Here is a 22,057-nt window from a genome sequence, read left to right as displayed (position 1 = left end):
CAGGTCTCTTCGGGGGGTCTTTAAAAGGCAATGCAGTGCAAATCCTATGAACTAGTTCCAGACTACTGAAATGCATCACAAGACAGTGGGAAGGATAGCAAAAATGCAGCCAAAGGGACTCTGCAATCTACTTTCCAAATACATTCCTATTGCAGAAAAAGATTTTGTATAATACACTAGGCATTATATGGTCGCAGAAATATGCACACCTTCAAATATATTGTTCAAGAGATTGGAATTTATTTCCCTCTATTTCCAATGTCCCTCTCCCCCCTTTCTTTTTCCTGTGTTGGAGATAATGAAAACCCTGGTATTTAAATTCAGTTGCAGCTCCTAGCCGCACAGATTGATTGCTTAGGAAAAAAAAATATATATAAAAAACCCCTCAGAGCATGTATGCATAAACTAGATGGTAGATTAGGTTACTGGGAGAGGAAACGTACAAATGTACCGGGAGTGTACCTTTTGCAAGAAGATTAACTGATGGTAGCAGCAAGTTGCTGATGAAGGCAGTTTGTGTAAGAGCAGCCCCTGACTATTGAGACTCATCAGTCATCGCTGTCAGCGTCTGCTGCCTTCCCCCGGCGCATGCGGCCAGGCCCGTGCATGGAGCGGCTCGCGGCGCTGCGCGGGCACGGGGGGCACGCACCGGCGGACGGCGCGCGCAGGGCGGTCGGCGCTGGCAAGTCTCTTCATCGGATTTGTCTTGCTTTCAAGCTGCCGGGGATATTTAACGCCGTCTAGGTGAAGCCCACGAATGCGCAGAAGGCTGCTGTGATTTCAGCCTGGCAAACGAAGGATTAAGCAGACTAAAATAGGGCATAAATCTTGGTTTCCCGTCAAGCCTTGCAGCAACCCGGACCCAGTGTGAATTTCCCCACAGCCGCTGTTTGGGAACATGGAAAGATTTACAAATGCAGCCCTTGAACGTGGCTTTGAAAAAACCTCCTCATTCTCTCGCCTCTCCCATGGCGGCGGGTCTGCAGCCACCTGCTGCCGCGGGGCTCGGCCAGCGCCGTGCTCGCAGGCGAAATCCGCCGCCGGGGAAGCTGCCGTCTGACCAGCTGCCCGGGAGCCGCCGGCTGCCGCCAGCACGGCGGGCAGAGGAGGCGATTCGGGTCGAGGAGGTGCCCGAGGAGCCGGAGGGTGGCAGGACACGCAGGCTGTCCCCCCGAGGCTGCGGCCGGACAGGGCTTTGAAGTGTGCCCATCCTCTCGTCGCTCCCGCGTACCTTCACTGTTGTTTCTTGAGACCTGCAAAACAGGGCGTCTCCAGGTGCTGGGGAATGTGTTGAAGCCAGAGGAAAGTAAATTAATTTATGGGCTCACTCAGAGCAGAGATGGAAAATGCCTCTGAGCCGAGATGGAAAATGCCTCTGAGCTCATGCTTGAGCTGAGGCCGACTTGTTGCTGTTGTAACAGCACTGGCATCCTCAGCTGCGCAGCCTGTGAAGCAAAGACACCCTGAGACGTTGCCAGGAAAGAGGAAGAGGAGGAATTTCCACCGGGAGCTTCTGCAGCCAGTGGGGTAAAGCAGGGAGAGCCCCAGCCATCGGCCAAACCAGAGCTGGGACAAGGCAAACACGGCTGAGGCAATGCAAGCGGCAGCGAAGCACGGGGCACATCCAGCTGGAACGAGCAGGACTTCGCTGGGCGGACAGAGCCGAGAGCTGCCGAGAAAGTGGCTGGCAGCAGGAAACTAGTCGTGAGGTTGCAGAGGTCCTTGGGGAAAGCATCCCTCCTCCAGCAGCTCCCCTGGCCCCCGTGCCCGGCTCGTCTCACCCCTCCCCGTGCGGCGGGCTCGGGGCGTCCGTGAAGTGCTGGGGGACACACTTCTGCACACAAGGCACCGTAAAAATAGCGATGCCTGGTAATTTCTGCATGGATTATTTCTGCGCCTGGGATTCCCCTGTACACGGTTTATTACAGCAGCAGGGCCGTGCCCCGCTGCCTCAAAGCGTTTCCCGAAGCGCAGGCTTCGAGCCCAGGCTGGCGAGCAGCCGCCTGCGAGAGCGGCTCCTGCACATGGACGCCTCTCGTGTCCCTCCTTCCCCTCCGGCCCGATGCACAGACCCTCTCCAGCCCCAAGCTCTGCTCCAGTGTAAACCAGCAGCAATGACTTACTGTAAACTGGCTGGGGACTATTCATAGTTTCGCGTGCGTTTTTGCTAGTGCATACCCGTGCCTTTGCCTTAAACAGGCGAGACGTTTTGCTACACACACACACAAGTTTTTACATGAGTTTCCTGAGTTCATGGATAAAGTCCAGAGCTGCCAAGCTCCCAGTACTTTGCCATGTCACACTAATAGCTTCCAGATCCCATCACATATTAAATTCATGCGGTTTCAGCGAAGCCATCTATTTAATGCAATTCGCTAAATGCCTGCGTAGCTCCGCTGACAGTGACATATTAGGTTTGCAGTCTTTTGCAATCTGATATCTCTGAATTTGCCACTGTACTAAAGATTTGATTAATGTGGTTCCATTTCGGTGCAGTAATTGGCTGCGACTGTTGTAGAAAATAATCAGGCTTTCATTCCTTACAACTGCATGGACATGCTAATGAGAGAGTGGGTTAATTAAGCCCCAGGCAGAAAGCGACAGTTACTGATGACTGTTATGACAAACCACCGACTCGGCATTTGGGAGCAGGACAGCAAATTTGCACTTTATGAAATTACAGGAAAACTGGGACATAAGGAATAAATAGTTACATCTGTTTGGTGAAAGGAAAAGAGCGAGAGAAGAGAGAGCGAGCGAGATTGTGTCGCTTTCTCAAATCAGGGCACAAACACGCAGGAGAAAAGTTAGGAGCCCAGAAGCGCAGGGAAGGGAATAAACTTTTATTTTCTTTGCATGCACTTCACAGCTTCCCAGTGGGTTTAATCCATTGGCAGGGTGTGAAACATGGACACCCAGCGAAAGGATTTGCATTGCTGCAACGTAGCCGAGAGATGCCAGCGACTACTCCTCTGGCAGGCGGAGGCTGCAGCGATGGCCCAGAATAAATCACATTTCGTGAGACAACAGCAGCCCTCCCGCGGGCAGGGACGCGGGCAGCCGCGGGGAGCTGGGGGCCGTGCTCCCCCAGCCCCGCGGCGGGGCGCAGCGCCGCTGGACCTGAGCCCGCCTTGCCCTGCAGCTACGGCTCCCCTTGGGGGGCAATTCCCCCCCCACTCCTGCTGGGGACTGCAAGCAATTGGGGTAGCGTGCAGCAGGGACAGCCCGAGAGTTTTGGCTTCCTTAAAATGGCTGGGAGGAGGGGGAGGCTCTCGGAGGAGCGGGAGGGATAAAGCCAGAGCTGTGCCATGACATCAGTGCTGATGCAACACTTTGGAAGAACATCAATGCCTTCACGGAGCCCAACAAATCAAAGCCAGCCCCCAAGTGCTCCTCACGGAGCCGGGCAAGAAGTGACCAAACAGCACGGCCTCTACTTGGAAGGCTCCTCCAGCTCCAGCTTTGCCATACTAATACGTAATTTATAAGGATTAACTGGCAATTTTTTAAACTTTCCCTTTCATGCTAGGGATATTTTGCAACATAAGCACTGCCACCATATAACCAATGATTTAGCTGAGGGGTTTTATAGTCTGAAATGGCTTTAAAATTTGTTTGGAATTACCTTGAGTACATTTAAAACACTTAAATTGTCATCTTTGCATTTTGGACTATTCATGATGCACTATAGGATTTTTTTTTTACTCCATTAGATTGCAGAGTAACTCTTCCATTGTTTTACCAAGCCCTCCTGAAAACAAGCTGACAGCCTATCCAAAGCACGCTTTACTACATGATCTGTAGTCTACTGCAGATATTGTGGGGGATGGATGGGTCTTTCGGCTGTCACCGTTCCTGTCCATCGGCACGTGTATACCTGCATCTGCCAGCCGGGGCTGTACGCAGGCGCTGCTTCTCGCCTGAGCCTGACCCAGGGAAAGGCTGCGTTTGGCACAGCGGGACAGCCAGCGCACCCCTCCCTGCGGCTGCCGGGCGCCGGGTTAGTGCCTGTGGTGGGGACACGGGACATGCAAATTTTCCCCGGAGAGATGAAACGTGGGGACTCCGAGCCCGTGTCATCAACAGAGAAATAGGTGTGAGCATCTTCCATCCCATCGCCATGGTCAGCAATGGAGAAATAGGTGTGAGCATCCTCCATCCCGCTGCAACCTCACGAGGGCCTTTGAGATGTTCGGACAAATGGGGCTTTGACGAACCCATTCACAGGTGGGATTTTGGACACATCCGGGGCCGGGAAGGCAAGTACAGGGTTTACTTATGGGTCTCATTTAGGTTTGAGGATTATTTTGTGTTCTCTGCTGCCTTTCGAAAACTATTAGTTTTTACTTGGGGATCTGGCTCCCATCTTCCCACCGCCACGCCTCACCTTAGCTTTCCCCCTCTGCCTCCCGCGCCGTCCCCGGCCACCGTGCGCTCCCGCTGGGGGACCCCGGGGGTCCCCGCTTCGCCCGGACGGCTCCCGCCGGCTGCCAGGGGGTCCTGCGCGCTCTATACCTGACAGGTCCTCGCCAAGGAGCCCCTAGAGGAGAAGCCGTAAAAATGTTTTATGTAGGAATAGGTTGGTTTCTGTGCAATAAAACCCGAAGCCATTGAAAAGCAAGCTCCTGTGTAATTACAAAGACAGAGGAGATCGCTTCCATATGCCTGAGTGGGTGTGAGGGGCCCCGAGCCCGCATCTGCTCTCTTTGTTCTGGTGGGGGAAAAGGGAGAGAAAGAAAGAGAAAACAGAAGACAGAAAGGGAACCTGGGGTCTGCTGGAGAAAATGACCTCTCGCTAAACCCTGGCCAGGGCCGTCCCGGCTTTGAGGATCAAGGCACGGCAACATCTGGCCCCGCCGAAAGCACACTTGATCAATAAATTGTGCTACCAGGCACAAAATCAGAGAGATCTGAGAGCCATTCATTAACGAGCTCGTTAAGTGATTGATATGCTTAATTTTCCTGTCAAATGCGGACTTCCCTTGTAAACATGTCAATTGAGAAAAGTTCAAGCTTGTCACTCGGATTTATGGCTGGAATAACATGTAGGTGGAAAAGAGCGACGCGTCCCCTGTGGCCCCTGTTGTTTCCTATTACATGTAGGGCCAACGAAGCCAGGTGCTGCAGCGTCCTTCTTCTGCCCTCCTCCTCCTCCTCCCTGCCCACAGCTGAGATAACAAAAACAGACCATCCCGCTGGAAACGCACCAGAACTTGGCCGCAGCAACAATTAGCTGATTAATTTGCTCACCTTGATAAAGTGGAGCCCTTTAGCTTTAGGGTGCCTTTGATGGGCTGGTGTGGAAACCCAAATCCCACCTAGTTTTCCTTGCCTTAAATAGCTGCACGTTTAACTTAGTGCAATATCCACGATGCGATGGTTTTAGCCAGGATATTTAACTTAATACCAGACCCATGATTAGACATTTTTAGCCATTACAGCAAAGGCTGACCTTTTCTTTTTTTCCCCGTGTTCTGCCCTTTTTCCCTGCTCCCACGGGCATCTCCTCAGAAGCCCCAGGCCCTGACACCGCTGCAGGCTCGTGCGGGTGCATAACCCGCTGGGCTGCTGCACGGTGCTGGTGGTTGGGACCCCCAACCCACGGCCCCCGCCTCGCGTGCTCTGCCCCCCCGAGCCCAGGCAGCTCCCTGGGGCACAGCCTGCCGAAAGCAAACAGCCAGCAGGAGACCTGACTTCCCCCCGCCCCGGGGAATAAGACCCCCGGAGAGCTCCAGGCTCAGCGATCCCCATCACTGAAGTTGGGCTCCGTCTGCATCGCTGGGGCCTGGGAGTTCGGTCACCGCAGCCGAGCCCAGCGCTGGGTCACAGCTCCGTCCAGAGACCACCCCACGGCGATGTATAAACACAGGCGACATTGAAACATTTTGCTCAAAATATTTGTTTTTAGGCAAAACACCGGAAGTGTTTTGTTTTGTAAGCATTGTGCAAAACGGTTTTGGTTTGTATTTGCTAAGACACGGGGGTGGAGGGAGGATGCGGGAAACCCAGGGGATGCCGCCCAGTTTTGTGTTGTCTGGGGGGACTTTCAAGGGGCAGCACTGCCTGGTCGGGCAGCTCCAGGGCAGAGCAGCACAGATCGGGGAGGAAGAGGAGCACGGGACATCACCCCCACTCCGTCGTCCCGTGCTCGCTCAAGTCCTGTCCCGGGAGCCAGAAAATCACGTCTGATTTGAGCAACCTCGAGTGACTTTATCCCCAGCCCTCCTCTCCCGCTCTGCGATGAGCACCAGCCCCGCCGTTGCCCAGGGGATGTTCTGAGGGTGGTGGGGAAGGTGCCCTGCCGTACCTGCCGGGCACGGGCACGGGCAGCAGGGCCGCGGCTCTCGGCAAGGCGATGCCGGTGCGGGTACACGCAGCGAGCCCCATTGTCCTGCCTTTCCCAGGGATCCCCTTCTGGGCTGGGCATGGCTATAAATAAGCTGTTTTGTGACTGATTCATTTTTATTTCTGTTAACTTTTATCACGAAATAGCAGTCATCGAATCGACACCTCGGTTCCCTTGAGCATATTCCCTCTGGTGTCATTTTTTGATAAATGCCAAGAACAGCCTAGCAGCAGGAGACCATTATCCTGTGACATGCTCCACTCTGCTCACATTATCTCTAAAATAACACGGATGCTCGCACAAATCCCCGCAGCAGTTGTGACAGGGACCAGAGACAGACCCAGCCTGGCCGGACCGGGGCTGCGGCAAAGCAGCCGGCGAGGCTCGGCTGCCTCCTGCTTTTCCCAGCCAGGGTCCGTTCCAAAGCTGCCCCGCACCAGCTAGCAGGTCTGGCTGACGGTGGAGACAGAAAATGGTAAGTCCTTCCTACAGAGGGGGAAAAAAGCCAAAGTTTTCACGTTTCGTATTTTCCACTTTATGATTTATTTTAGGCAGATTCCTGCCTCCCCAGGGACTGGAGGGGCCTGAAGCATCTGGGAGAAGATCAGCGTCTCACTGCCCAAACCGGGACTTAAACTTCTCCCAGATTTTAGAGTTACCCACCTTTCCCCTTTCCTTTTTTTCCCAGTGACACCTCAAAGATCCCACAAACTCAGGAACAAAGAGCAAAGGAGGGAGAGGAACACCAAACCCAAACCTAGCACTGTTCAGGTTTGACCTAGTCCCCCAAATTTAGATTTTCTTTGTGTTTCTTAACGAGAATCAGGAAAGCTTGAAATTTAATTTGCCACGGAAATGTAATTTTCTGGGGGCGATGTGGCGATAGGTTTTTTCATAGCAAAATCATCAAAAAAACTGTTAAAGCCAGCTAGAGATTAGGCATTTGGGGTGAGTGGCTGGAAGCGAGCGGATCGCGGCAATTCAGCCTCCTTTCATCCTCGCTGATGGCTCACAGAAACTGGGGGCCGTGCACAGGGGAGGGAGCTGTGGTCGGGGGCTTCCCGCGCGGCTGGCAGCACAGCCAGCGCCCTGGCTTCGGAGAGACGGCGAAAGAAACCCGAGGCAGAGATCCCCCTCCCGCTCGTCTCCTGCATCTGCCCGACAAACACGCTTGTCTTGAAGCGTGCAGGTTTCTGGGCACTCTCTGGCCAACAAGAGTCCGATCCTGTTCCCAGGGATTTGCCATCGTTTTGCGTCAGCCTCGCGCTATATCAGTATTTATTTTTGCTAATATGACACAATTAAAGGGTAATCGTATCTGTACCTTTCATATCCCGTCAGGCAAAATGAATGCTGTTAGAAGGATGATACTAACATGACATGATAGGACATAGTTAACGCGATGAAACGTTCAGATCATATTAAGTAAGAAAAGAAGGGCGGGAGAGCTTTGGTGTGTCTCGCCCTTCTTGGGTGGCTCGCTGTGGTGCCTGGGAGCCCGGCGCACGTCCCTGGAAGCCTTGCTGCTTCCGACTTGAGCCGGTGCCTCTGCAAAGCACCGCGGGTGGCTGGGCTGGACGTGCCCGGGGCTGGGACAGTCACGGGTGGCAGAAGAGGGAAAAAACCTCACAAGCTGCAACTCCTACACCCGCGTCCCTCCGGGTGATGGCTCAGGCGTCTCTGCCTGTTCCCCCTTGCTTTGCCCAGGCTCAGCTCTCAGCATCTCTGACACTTTTGCACCCTAAGCAACCCTGTCCATCTAAAACTTTGAGGCATGGTGGCAAAACTTGGAGGAAATAATTAACAATTATTTCACAGGAGAAGGTTCCAGCTGGAGCAGTATCTGGTGGTTGAACATATATCTAACAAAGGATTGTTATTTAAGCAATAACCCTTGAGAAATTGGTCGTTACCAGCATTAAACGACTCAGCCCATTGCCAAGGATGGTTAACGCTCTAATAAACTGGTCATTAACTGCAGTAACAATGAATTTCGAGGGGATTATTGCTATTATAAACCTTAATCAATGGTTTATAACAGCAATAATGTGGTCCTTTCTTTTAATGGTAAGTAGTGCGGCATGAGCAGCCTGCTTGGAAATATTTTCGGTCTGGCTGATAAGACAAAAGCAGGCGTTAAAAGCCCTCCAACTCCAAACACTTCTGGGGAGGAAAAAAGGCCCAGCGAGATCTGCAGTGAGAGGTGGTGGGGTGGCCGTGGCCTTTGCAAGAGGTGCTTGTGCCACGGGGGGCACCGGGCTGGGCCAGACCCGGGCCGGCAGCGGGCACCCCCGCCGGCTGCCCGTTCGGGAGCTGGGCATGGGCAACCACGCTTCACCTGACTTAAACCCTGACGCTCGGCGGGACCTGAATTCATTGCACGCATCCTCTGGTGAGGAGCGGCTCTGGGCAGAGATGTGGACAGGGGCTGCCTGGGGAAGAGGACGGGAAGCGGGAGTCAGCCAGCACTGGACGTGATGCACCCAGCCGCGGATCTGCCAGAGTTTCTCTGGATAAGGACTCCCTCGCTCACGGGGACCCCAGGGCTGCGCAGCCGATGTCTTAAGAACAAGATCCATCTCTACCTCCGCACAAAGAACCACAAATGTTATTATGGGTCATAAATTACCCTGCCTCTCGAAACTCAACTGCTGTACGGTACTTGACACTGCAACCTTCTTCTGCCGCCCCACAGCCTGAAAATGTCACGGGTCCCCTTTCCCTCTCCTTTCCCTGCTGCTTATTTGGAGACTCCCGTTAGTGCCTTTTGTTCGCCATGTGAGACGGAGATGTTGCTTATTTACAGTGTGAAAAAGCTGGGGAATAGGAAAGGTTCGTCTTCAAGCTGATGTGTGCAAAGAACCCAGGTTAATTAAGGAGATGAGGAAGAAGCCAGCGATGCTGGCGAGTCAGGCCAGAGAGCCCCAGACCTGGTGGATTTTCCAGGGGAGGTGGGGGGAGCCCTTTGCTCCCGCTCTGGGGGATGGGCGAGAGTGGGCACCTGGGGGCGAGGAGCACAGCGCTTTGGTGTTTGGAGCACCCCTCTGCAGAGGGATGAGAAAGCAGCTTTGGCACGCTCCCATCTTGTTTCATGCCCTGTATCCCTTAAAAAATAATATACGGCAATATAATAAGGTAACAACCTGCTATCAGTGTCTTTCCAGAAGAAGCATCTCCTTTCCTTGAGCGAGCGGAGCTAGACCGAAGGATGCTGGGTCGATAACTGTCCAGTCTGCGCTTCCTTCCCCAGGCAGGCTCCCAAGAAATCCCCTGTTGGGCCGAAACTCGTCTCGTCACCCCCATCCAGGGAATTATCTCCGCTTCTGTGTTGAGCAGTCGGGGGCTCAGGCACCTCCTCTCTTGCTTCAAAGCTCTGGCAGATCCAGGGAGCTCCCGGGGGAGGGCAGGGTGATCTCCAGCAACTCGGGCTGCAAAGCCCCCGGCCAACGAGTGAGTTATAATTATGCCCTGACTTTAATGGAGATTTTTTCTCTTCTGTACTTGTGATTTTTTATGGCTCTTCGGAGCTGATTCTCAAGCCCTGCTCTTATCTCTGTGCTCCCTCAGCTAAGCTGGTTGTGGCGGCAGGAGCAAGGCATCATCCCGTACTAACCAGGGTGAAACCATGAGCAGTTTGGGGGCTTTGGCTGGTTTCGGCCAGTCTTCTGCCACCTTTTCCGACATGGTCCCGCTCATCCCTCCTTTGGTTTGCTTGTCAGTGTCCCTCAGAGTGGAGGGGGTGGTTGGTGACTCTTCTCTCTGCACTTTTTTTTCCGAAGAAGGCTGCAATAGAATAAATTGGAAAGTTTACTTCATGTAGCATGGAAATAAAAAAGCTCATTCAGAAAGTTAATGATTTATTTTATAGTTTCATTATCAGGGTCACATTACTCAATAGCATTTCAAACATGTCATTTGTACAAACTATGGTAATTAAAATTTATAACGTACTTCATCAGCAGCATATGAATCTTTTAGCCAGCACTCTGCTGTCATATAAACAGTGTAATTTCAGCTGCAATTCACCCTTTATTGGCTCTCATTTGTGATTTAACAGCCATCAATGACTGTGCTATAAAGAATAAATTAACCATCCGTAAACCTTATGATGACAGGGACAGTCAAACAGACTTAAACTGCCTCCACCAGACTCTGGTTAGCCAACAGAGATCAGACCCGGGAGGTGCTGGTGCGAAGGCGTGATTGCTCCCGTCACCAGGGTGCTGGGCACGACGCACATCACCGTGAGGTCCGCGAGCGGCTTCCGAAATGGAGCTTTTCCTCGGCGCTGCCCGCAGGGCCCGGCCGGAGGATCCCTCCCCTCCTGCAAGCGCTTTCCTGCCTCGGAGGAGGAGTTTCAGCCACTAACAGCTTTGAAATCCCCTCGCCGTCCCTCTCGCTGCAGCGCTGTCCCGAGATGCGTTCGCAAGATCCCCGCGCCGTCGCATCCCCGCACCTCCGGCTGCGACCCCACGGCCCCGGCATCCTCCCCAGCCCCCCCGGCAGAGCAGCAGCCCCCGGGGCCACCAGGTCCTCGTCCAGCACCTGGGGGGTCTGGGGGACCAGAGGCCGGCACCGCTCCTCCCGTGGCTAAACCCTGCCCGCTGCTCCCGGAGAGCGGCAGTCCGCCCAGCGCAGGCAGGGAGGGCGAGGGGCAGACGGCGCAAACCCAAACCCCAGCTCTTCCAGCCCCGGCAAGCTTTATGGACCTGAGAGCAGATCTACAACGAGCAATTTCTTAATCGCGGGCTCCTTGCAGCCGACAATTATCCAACAGCTTATTTGTGCCCATCTTTTGCAGAGGGAGCAATCCGTTTTAATGGGATCCCTCCTATGCTTAGAGCTGACACTGTACAAAGCTAATAAATGATATGGATTGGATTTGTTACTGAGACATCTCCAAGGAGCCTGGGTCATACAGGCCAATAAAATTGGCCTCATAAATTTACCCTGACACACAGGATTACTCCAGCATTGCTGAGGTCACCTTCTCACACTGATTTATTGCCAGCCCATGGGTTAATAATACTGTTTACGGGGTTGTTGTTTTCCCCTACACGTAGCAGATATTAATCAGCACGTCCATGCCTTTTCGGTGCTCTGGGGGCGGGCGCAGCACGGGGGAGACGCCGGGTGAGGACGTGGTGGGGAGGGCGAGCCTGATTTTCTAGGCAAGAGGTTTTGTCCTTAAAAAATCTTCCGAAAGACCTCTGTGGGAGGAGGTAAACTTTTCCTTCACCGAGTCCCGAAGCGAAGGGGCGGCACTGGAAGTGTTTTTGGTGGTTCCTGTTTCTGGGCAGCGTCTTTGGCCTGTTGTGCTGTGCTTGCGCAGGTGCTGGGAACTTCTCATCCACGGGAGGGATTTTGATGTTCTGAAAACTGTAATTCGCACCCGATTCCTTCCTCGGAGGAGCGAGCAGCAGCACAGCGTCCCCTGCACGAGGGGAGCCCCAGGGCGGGTGCAGCCAGGCTGCTGCCTCTCCTGGAGGGACAAGAAGGAGGGAAGCTGGCCCAGATGCTAAAGCAGAGGCACCGACGGTGCAAGCACAATGCATCGAGGGTCTGCTGGGCGATGAAGAGGTGCCTTCACTTCAGGTTACTCCTCGCCTGGGTGCCTGAGGCATAAATTTAAGAGAGGCAGCCGGGCTGCAGAAAAGCCTGCAGACTTTCCCAAACCCCTGGTTTGGAAGCTGGTGCAGAGAGTTTCGCCGCCTTCAGCATGCTCAGGTGAAACACTACTCAGCGAGCACTTGTTTTGCAGGATTTCAGTTTTGCTGCCAAATAAGTATTATTTGATGTCTCCAGGTGGGTGGCACGCACCAAGTCTCAGCGCTGGTGCAGGGCTGGAGCAGCAGAAAGCATCAGCCCGAACTCCCGCTCCCTCTGAATGCAACAGCAGCACTTACAACCAAGACAGAGAGAAGCAAAGCATCCTCTCCTTGCAACAAATGCGCTTCAGAGAGCTACACAAATAAACATGTCTTAAAACTAACAGAGCGGACTGTAAGCGTGTCATCATTTCCCCGGGGACACTTCTGTCCCCAAATGCAGGAGGGATGGCTTCCTCCCCAGGGCTCCTTGGCGTCCCCTGCTTCTCCTGGCGACTTTCTCCCTTTGTCCTGGTAAAAAGTACTTTACAAACCGGCTTCCCCCTCCAAGCTCCTGTCCGGGGTGAAACCCAGCCTGAGAGAGGCCCCAGCACTGTCCCCTGCTGCACTTCAGATCGGCGCTGGGATACGCTCTGTTGAGACCAAGCGCAGGGAGGGTCTCTCAGCCTGGCAGCATGAACAAGCTTTGCACCTTGGAGAAATTAAAATTTCCCTCAAGATCAGGCCAGAGTCTCTGCAACAGCGCCTGATTGCTACAGATGCCATATGGCCTGTGCTCCTCTTCTGTCCCGCGGAATCCCTGTTTTGATGGCTTAAATAGCGCCCAGGCTACAGGAAGGACTCTGCAGGAGGGATTTTATCCCTGCTGTGTATCCGCTCCAGGGGAGGGTAAAACGTCCCCTTCCCAGGCTGCCGAGGGCAAGGACTTGCTTTTCCTTCTCCACAGCAAAGTTTTTGTGCTTATAAATTAATTTAGAAGGGAGGAGAGTAGAGAAAGGCAAATAAAGATGGCAAATCCTTCGCCCAACCAGAGCGACCGGCGGTGTGCCGGAGCTGCCGGGCCGGCGGCTGCCTGGCAGGAAGGCAGCCACAAAAACGAAATGGGTGCTCCAGCAGCTCTGAAATTTATGCTGGAATTTAGGCAGAGAGCACAAATCACCGTAATCTCCCAGTGAAAAACCCCTGTCCGTCTCCCCCCGCGCACCTCGCCTGCCTGGAGAGGGAGGTGTTCAGATACAGCTCACGCCTCCGCGCAGCGGGGAAGAGCCTCGAGCTGCAGCCCAGGCGCCGCGTGCTCCGGGCCGATGAGCCCTGGGGGCTCTGGTACCCAGAGGATGCATGCGAGAGCACTGCAGCCCCCCTGGGGACCGGCATCCTCCTCTCCGGGAGGGATTACAGCGGACTCTGGATATGCACGTGCTTTGCGGAGCAGTGCTCCTGCTTGGGCCCTCGGCCCGTTCGATTGCTGCTGGGCTGGGAAGATGCCCGGCCCGCAGGCTCGCAGCTCAGCACTGCATCCATCTCCTGCTGCAGCAACAATAAGACAGCCTTGTGCCAAGCTGAGCTGTCACTGCAGATGATGCTGAGGTAGAAATAAAGTGTAAGCGAAACCCAGACACTTGGTCTCATTACTCCCTCCCCCACATCCTCCTTTTTTAAAATCTGTGGGAAACGAGCTTCAAGGAAAAAATTCATCGAGAGCCCTGAGAAGCGAGAGCCGGGCGATAGCGAGAGAGAGGGGAAAGCGCAGTGGTACGCGAAATGAAACCGAGTGGTGTGAATTGCTTGGACTTACAAAGAGCAAACTCCAGGATGTGAATTATGGAATATTAATTCCCAGCCAGCTTCAACTCCATATTTAACGTCTTATTTCTACAGAAACTTGCTGAATGCAATAATACTCTCTAGCCCAGCTTTCGCTGAACAGGCCTGGATTTAAACCAGCCACTTACAAATGCGAAGCTCACGGTGTCGTTTCCCAGGCCCTGCTTACACTCTCCTAGGACAGGCTGTGGCCCTGTTTCACAGTGGGCTGTACTGGACGCCCAGATGCTGCTTTTTCTTACAAACTTGCGTGCCTGGATGCCACACTAGCATGTCACAAGGATAAGCCCCTGTATTCCATGAAAAAACATGGAAAAACACAGCCTAGAGAGCTGTCTCCTCTCAAGAACTGCCTGCGTGAAGCAGCAGGAAGGTGGGGCAGGGCTGTGTGTCTGTGTGTGTCCCTCCGGCCCTGCTCGGGAGATGTTTTTGGAAGTCCTCTCTGCCCCTCGCTCCAGCTCGGAGAACGGCACCGTGTGTTTACCATCCCGCAGCCAAGACCGGGGCAGCCAGCCTCGCTCCTGCTGCTTCGCGTTATTTTCATCCTGCTGTAATCGGAGGGGACAGGTGAGATGTGCTTCAAAACACTGTAATCATATTTTAAATGGAAATGAAATGTGTGAATTAAATGTAAATTACAGCAGAATGGAAGGACAATCACTATTAGTTAAGGTCTGACACCTATTTTTGCAGACCTTTCCTAAATGCCACAACTTGTTTCTCCGCACTTGTGACGAGGACTTGTAATTACGTGGCAGCTGCTCCTGCAGCCGGGCGGATGGTGGGTACCGAGGGGGGCCTGTGTATTTTAAATAGCTATGGACTGCTTGTTGGTTCTGTGAAATTATGAAGCAGCAATGATATTTTTATTCGGGAGCCATGAAAATAAACCTTGGTGTTTTCCCCCTGAAAAGGTGAGGCAGTAATACAAAAGGACGTTTTTATAGAGTCAATTTATTTAAGGGTTCCCCCATTTGCTTTTATATTGGAAAAATATGTGGCCTGCCAATGAGCTGAAATTTCTTCCGTACCTTTAATTTCTACCCACCTCCTCCGAGCCACTGGCTATTCCCGCAGCCTCACTTACCTTGAAGCCTCCCAACAAAGTCCCACTTCATTTTTCACAACGGGAAGCATCCACTGGCCCTCACCAGTCACGGCACTGGTATGTTAAACATGGTACACGCAGACAGGCAGAGACAGCCCCTGCCCTGTGGATGCTGCAAAGCAATGTGGTAGCCGAAGCAGCATTATAATTCGGGAAGGGAAGGTGAGTCCCAGCGAAATCAGAAGTGACACTCTGGGTCCGTGGCACAGTCGAGGAGCAGCCTCCCTGCCCAGGAGAAGCTGACTGCAATAATGAGACAACTTACGTGCAGTGAAAACCGTACGTCGGGGGAAAAAAGTAGTGCTGAGCAGAAACTGGTGACACGCCGCTCCTTGGGTGACATCTCTGTGATTCAGATTTCCTCCTGCGCCTGTTGTTCTGCCTGTCTCCCTGCAAAGATAAAACATTTACTGTTCTCATTATCCTGGAAACTTTTCAGCTGGGAAAAGAGAGAACCCCTGTTCTGAGGAAGCCAAAAGCTAAGTGCTGATTTAATCTATTATTAATACCTGGGGCTACTTGGCAATTTTTTTATTTTCAAAGTACTGGACAGTAAATAGTCAAATGATAACTGGTAGCTCTGAGACCCTGCACGTATTGTTATGTTGCTCTGAAGTATATGAGCTTAGGTGATGAAATGCCCAGCTCAGGGCATCACCGGGGGTGCACAAACGTCTTTATGGACTCTCAGACATTTAGCCACACTCGGAGCCTGCCCGCAGCCAGGGGCTAGCTCCCACCCTGTGGTACACGCCAAGGAGTGACGAGAGATGTGAGCATCCCTTCTGCTTTGGGCAGCCTACGAGGACGAGCTGAGTGTGTGGGAGGCCCCGGACAGCGCACGCGGTCCCTTTGCCCGGCTGGGGGAAGCAGCACTGCCCGAAGCGCCCGCTCCCCGGCCCCAGAGCCGGCAGCCCTAGCGGGGACGTGGCCGCTGGCAGCACGTCCCAGCAGCAGGGCCAGGAGAAGAACCAGGGTTTTTTCATTTCTCAGATTTCCTTCCCCTGTTTCAAAGCAGAAGGATATTCGTGCTTAATTTCTTGCAATATTGCACAGGGGGAAATATATCATCACGTTGGGATAATCACAACATTTAATTCTGGTTTCAATAGTTCTTACAGATATATATATATATATATATAGTGCATTGAAACAAAACGCTTTTTGAAATGGAAAAAACCCCTATGCCATTTAATTCCTAAAAGGTCAAACTGAAATGCTTTGGCCTTATCGAAATGATTTTCTCCTTTGATTTTTCTTTCCAAATGCAATTTCATCAAAATCAGTGCGTTTCCGCAAATGTTTCACCTTTGGTGAAATGGCATCTTCTGACAGAGAAGTGTTTTGCGGGGAAATTTCTGACCGGCTCTTGCTGGGAACGAGCCACCTGCTGCGGCTGGAAGGGAGGAGCGGGGGTCTCGCCGGCGCCCGGCCTCGAGCTCTTGCAGCGCAGACAAGCTCGGGGCAGGACTTTTCAATCTGACTTGTTACGGCTGGAGATCAGAAGCCAGGGGACCAGCGCGAGGGCTCTCCCCGCTGCTGCCGTCCCCGCTGCCCGCACACCACCAAGCGAAGGCAGTCGGTCTCGGGCAAAGCTCAGCCCGTGCTTGAGCACGGCGCTGGATCGGGCCCCGCGGCACGGCAGCGAGTGCCACCCCGGCTCCGTGAGAACAGCCATTTGTTTCTCCCTCGCAGCCGTCCCTGACGGGGACGTGATGAAGGGGGAAATGTCTCTCATTCCTATCAGGTGATTCACTGCCCTGGCCCCATGCTGAATCCTCCCTCCTCCCGGAGCAAGAGCCTTCCTTCCTATTTTTACAAAGCTTGCAGCATTGTCAGAAAGGAAAGGGTACCATCTGGTTAGCCCTTGTTTACTGCACACCCTGCCAGTTTGAGCTTATTAATCATATTTACCCAAGTATCTTAATTACTCCCTGTCTAGCGACTTGCCTTGCACTCAGCTGTTGACCCGCTCCCCTCCCCTCTCCCTCGCTCTTTTTTTTCTCCTTCTTTTTAATTCCTTTCTATCATTAATCACAGGAGCAGCGTGGGCAGAGGAATCCGCGGCTCTCGCTGGCGGTGGTGTTGCTCTCACAGCCCATGGGCTGGAGTTCACCGCCGGCTCCTGCCAAACTTTGCAGCGCGTCCACCGGGGTCAGAGGAGGCGAGCGGGCAGCGCGGGGGACAGTCCTGCCCCTGCCCACGGCCGCCCCGTCTGGCTGGGTGCACGGGGCTGGGGGCTGCCCGCGCTCCCTGGCTGCCGTGCCGGGGCTGGCCGTGCCGGGGCATGCCGAAGGGCACGAGCTTGCGCGAGGAGACACCATTAAAGATGGTAATTTGTTGATCCAGGCTCTCCCGGTGCTCCAGCGCGAGAGTGGCACCGTTTTCTTTACGACCTCATAAAGTCACAGCCGAGAGGCCGATTTGGAAAACAAACTGCCTCAGGTTGACAGATAATTAGATACAGGGGACATATTATACGCCTTTGCATATAAATGCGCTCTGAAGCACGTTGGTTCATCAGAAGTTTAGGCTACGGGAGAAGCAGGTTCTCCCGGCACATCAGGATATATGCGCTGATGCAGCCTTCAGACGACGGCTCCATTTTATGGCCCTTTCATCTCCTGTTTGCCGGTGTGCTGCGAACGCCGCTGCACTTCGGAGGCGAAGCTGCCTTGGTTCGGTTCGGTTCGGTTTGGTTTGGTTTGGGGCTTTTTTACCCCAGCAGCCTTCTGAGCTTCCTTCTTCCCAGGAGACAGGGCTTCCGTTTTGCATCTTGGATTTTATGCTCCTGTGCTTGCAGCAGGGAGGAGTGGCTGAATGGGGATTCATTACTATTATTACTATTTTGGTGTTACTATATCACGTCCAAACCTCACTCTTCCCGAGAGCGAGCCCACTGAGAACAGGCGAGCAATTCTGAAACGACACGGTCCTTGTATTTATGTGGCAATTCAGCATCCTGCTCTCCCAGCCCCCAAACCACGAGGTTTCCGATATTAAAACAAAACAAAACAGTTGGGTTTCTTTTTATGCACTTCAAGATTTAAGGTGTCATCTAGCCGCGTTGTCAAGCTCTCAGGGTTTGCTTTTCCAAAGGAAAGCCAAGATCCCCATACGACCATGGTTCCTGCTGGGGGTGTTTTCAGAACGTAACCCCAACTTGCAGGATTTGACCAGATTTTGCATGCAGAGCTGCATACCCCTCTGCTCACCTTTCAGTGGTTTCCTCTCCCTCTGAATCAGACCTGCACCTCACTAAGATAACCCCTCTTCCCCAGCTCCCCTCACATATCCCTCTATTTTGGGGGTGAGGCAAAAAATGTCAATTAAATGGCCATATTCCCAAGGAAAGCTTCACTGTCAGTCCTTCTCCCCCAGAAAGGGAAAATAAAAATGTGTGTGGGAAAGATAAAGCTGTCAGAAAAGGAAAGGGAGAAAAATCCCCAACCCTAAACCCCCAGCAGCCCCCATGGAAGGAGGTGATATAAATAGAGTTGCTGTCGCTTTGATGAATTAGATCTTTTGTTAATTAGGATACATTGATTTAAGGGTTGTCCGACCAGATAGACCTCTTTCCTTTCCCTTCCTTCGCAAATTACAGCCCAGGGTGGTGGCAGCACATCTGCCTCCCTGCCCTTCATTGCCTCCTTCGAAGATCACATTTCCACTTTCATGTCAAAGAGAAACCCGGGCAAAGCCGCCCGGGTGCCGTGGCAGAGCTGGCAACGCTGTGGACTTGAACGTGCCTTTGGTGCGGAAAACGCTGGAGAGCTGAACGCACCGCTGGGTATTTCTGGCATATCTGACATTTGCACCCACTTCACCCAAGGCATGACTTAAACTGGTCCTGTTAACGGAGCCTCCGCGGGGACACTGGAGGGTCGGGTTGGAGGAGGCGCGGTGCTGCCCAGCTCCCACCGCCGCTGGCCGCAGCGAGCGCTCGGGAGCGCACAACCCAAACAGCCAGGCGCAGCAAAGGCCAATACTCCCATCTACCAGCGGGGAAAGCAGGCCGGGGAGCCTTCCACAGGCAGAGCTGCGACAGGGCTCCGCACAAAGCCCAGCATCCGCAGCTGAGGCCGCGTCTCCAGGTGCACGTGGGCCCTGTGTAAGCAGCACGCAAGCTAGTAAGATTTTTCCAGGTTGCATGAAAGCGTGGCCCCGCTGCCTTGCCCGGGCTGTCCTGGCGGGCTGCTGCAGACCCTGGGTGCTGGTATCGTTTCCCCAGCCCCGTCCCACCTTGCAGCTGCCCCAGCTCCGTCCTGCTTGGGCAGCGGCAAGTAAAAATCATTGGCTTTCTAACTGGAGCCCTCTCAGCAAGGGAGGATTCACCCCTGCTTGGCACCCCCCTCCCTTCTGCCTTTGCAAACCGGTGCCCCCGTTACTCTTGCCCCCTCAACAGCCGTTGGCTCCGGTGAGCCATGGCTTTACGGTATTTGCATCGACGACCTCCCCTGCTCCTTCCCGCGGTCCCCGCAGGAGACTTCCAGGCTTTGCAGGTTTCCTCGCTGCCTCTTGTCGTCACTTGAGCACCAGTGAGTCCGAGGGAGAGAGGGGAGAAAAAGTGCTGTGCTGTGTGGATTATTGTGTGTTTGTCATCTGGAATGGTATAAGCTGTAGGTACAGCATCTCCCAGCGGTGATTTATGGCCCCTGTCAGGCAGCACCAGCGCTTTGTCTGCTGTAGCATGGAGGATGAATGCAGTGCTGTCAGCCCGGGCAGGGCAGTCTTTCTCTCGCTCTGCTCCGCACACTCGCTCCCCATTTCACGCCACTGAACATAAACAATCTTTTGTAAACCTGACAGTCACACTTGCTTCTCTGGAAACATAAAGCAGGAATGTATGACTCGGCTTTCATTACCCAATTTCCTGGGCTGTGCAGAAAGCTCTCCGGGAAGACGGGGAAGGGGAGACCCCAGAGGACCGGAGAGATCCCAAAAAAGATAAAGGGAAGGGATGCACCTAATGCGCCAACACTGGCCAGGAACGCACGTGCCCTCACACACACACGCCGCATCGTGATTCACTCATGTATTTCCCACTGCAATTTTGACACACAAATGTGCCCTTCACAGACAGAGCTACATTGCGCTCCCGGAGCAATGCACATTTCCTACCTCAATTGTTGCCGTATATCTTCCTCCCTCAAGCAGAAAATCTAATAGCGGTGTAACACCGGGATCACAGCCTGCTCGGTAATGGGCTCTCACGTACCCACCAGACGAAACAGAACGTCTTAAAAAAACTAATGCACTTTTATTATTATTAATAGTAATTGTAATAATCCTGTTTGTGGAAAGTGCCCAAAGCTCTCTGTTCAAATTCAGCTTTTCCCAAACCTAGAAGAGGGTGTTGAGAAGTTACAGTGGGAAATGAGTAGAAAGGCAGAGGAAGAGCCAGCACCTCCAGCATGATCGAAGCATCAGACAACCGGCTCCTGTCTGCACCATACCCCAGGGAGGACCAGGGCTACCTGAGCAGGCAGGAAAGGCGGTCGGCGAGCCAGGCCCTGTGCCTGGTGCAAGCTGCTCTTAACTAATGACACGGGTATAAGAAACTCTAAGATCGGGAGCACTTAGAGCAGGGATAAATGGACCATCTTGTCTGAAGTGCTAACGGGGATATACGCACTCGCGCTCAGCCTGCGGAGTGCAGGAACCCGCCCCGCTGTTATCGTTAGTGGTGAGATTTAGCCACTGGCGTAAAGCACCATGAATTTAAAACCTGCCAAGGGACAGAATAAATGCTGTTATCTTGTGGATGCTATAAAAGGCGCGAGGAGCAGGTCCATCTTGGTCCTACTGCTCCAACTTTGAGCGAGAGGGTGGCTCTCACGCAGACGGCAGACAAGGCCAGGCGGGCTTGTCCCGTTGTCAGTGGGGACACGGAGGTGCCCAGGGCTTGGCCAGGTCTCTGAAGGGACATGAGAGGGGACAGACCCTTCTCACGAGCAGTCACCAGCCCTTTGGCGAGGCCCCCGGCCATCGCTCGAGGCTGGAACTGGATGGAGGAGATGAAGTCCAGACCTCCTCTCGGAGAAATTGTCCCCATGTCCCCTCCTACAGCGGGAGGGAGCACTTTCTCTCATGTTTCTGGAAACTGAAGGAAGGAAAATGCGTGACTGCATTTTGGGTCCCCAGCACACCAGCGTGAAGAGCTGCTGATAGCTAACGGAAATCCAGAGACATGGCAGCACCGCAGGACCTGCCGGAGGGCAATAACGTCTCAGCTACAACCTTCCTGACATTACGAATTGGCGAACAACATCTGACTTTCCCATTTGGGGGCTAAAGCTACCAGCTCCTCTTTAAGGTGGGAGGAAGCCGGGATAAAAAGCAAAGAGAGAGCAGCTCCAGCCCCCGCGCGTCCTCCCTGCTGCCCGCAGCACCTCACTTTTCATCATCAGAAAAAGCTTGCTGGATCTGCTCAGCCCTGGGGGTGCCTGAACAGCTGCCGGTGCCTCGCCAGCCCCGGGCCGTGCCGAGCGAGCCGCGCTGCCTTGCCATATTTTACAAGAACAGCTGCAGCCTTGCTGGGAACATTTCTTCACTGACGCGCTCCTTCCGTTCCCGGCTTTGGCGCTCCGCTCTCTGTCCTCCCAAATCCTTCCCTGTGACTTTGAGATCAGGGACGCCAGGCGGGGGGGGCGCGGCAGAGGGGGGAAATAGCTTGCAAATAGTTTGCTGTTTTCTTTTCCAGATGGTTTGTTTTGGAAGTTCCTCCGTGTAAGCCTGAGTGCTGAGCCTTGAACATCTGCCGAGGAGGAGCCCGCTCGGTATAAACGCGAAGAGGCTGCTGGAAGGGCACATTTTGGGAGGGTCTCACTGCTCCCAGCATGGCTCAGCCTGGTGGCAAAGGTTGTCTTTGCATCCCGAGGTTGCAGGAGGGCACGCAGGCTCCCTGTGCCCTGGCTTGCACCCTCCACTCTGTTAAACTCCACAGCTGCACTTCGGGTATGATTTGTGATGTGTTTCAGTGTGTGTCAAGGACACCTAGACTTAGGGAAACACCCTTTTAAAAAAATTTGCATAAATTGGAGTAAGCAAACAAGGTGGTGTCTTATACTGTGGCCTTTTCAATGGCTTTAAAAACAATTATTTATACTTGTGAGCACAATCAAATAGGTATTTTGGTGACAGCGCTGCCTTCTTGCATTGGGCTGCTGA

At 53.4% G+C, this 22,057-nt stretch overlaps 1 long non-coding RNA gene across 2 annotated transcripts in view; it reads right to left on the bottom strand.

Moving 5' to 3' along the window:
- Nucleotides 1–22,057, bottom strand: part of LOC142093491 (uncharacterized) — a 99,126-nt gene that overhangs the window by 5,607 nt on the left and 71,462 nt on the right. Inside the window, exons 3-6 of one of the 2 annotated variants that reach the window (XR_012677435.1) lie at nucleotides 15,153–15,277; nucleotides 9,490–10,129; nucleotides 4,388–4,540; nucleotides 72–1,253 (exon numbers count right to left, since the gene is read on the bottom strand). This is a non-coding gene — a long non-coding RNA (uncharacterized LOC142093491). Of the gene's footprint in view, nucleotides 1–71; nucleotides 1,254–4,387; nucleotides 4,541–9,489; nucleotides 10,130–15,152; nucleotides 15,278–22,057 lie in introns of those variants that run through there. The other variant, XR_012677436.1, reaches the window with a different exon arrangement.

The sequence above is a fragment of the Calonectris borealis genome, chromosome 27 (genome assembly GCF_964195595.1).
Source record: "Calonectris borealis chromosome 27, bCalBor7.hap1.2, whole genome shotgun sequence".
Taxonomy (NCBI): Eukaryota; Metazoa; Chordata; class Aves; order Procellariiformes; family Procellariidae; genus Calonectris; species Calonectris borealis.
This window is presented reverse-complemented; position numbering and strand designations above follow the sequence as displayed.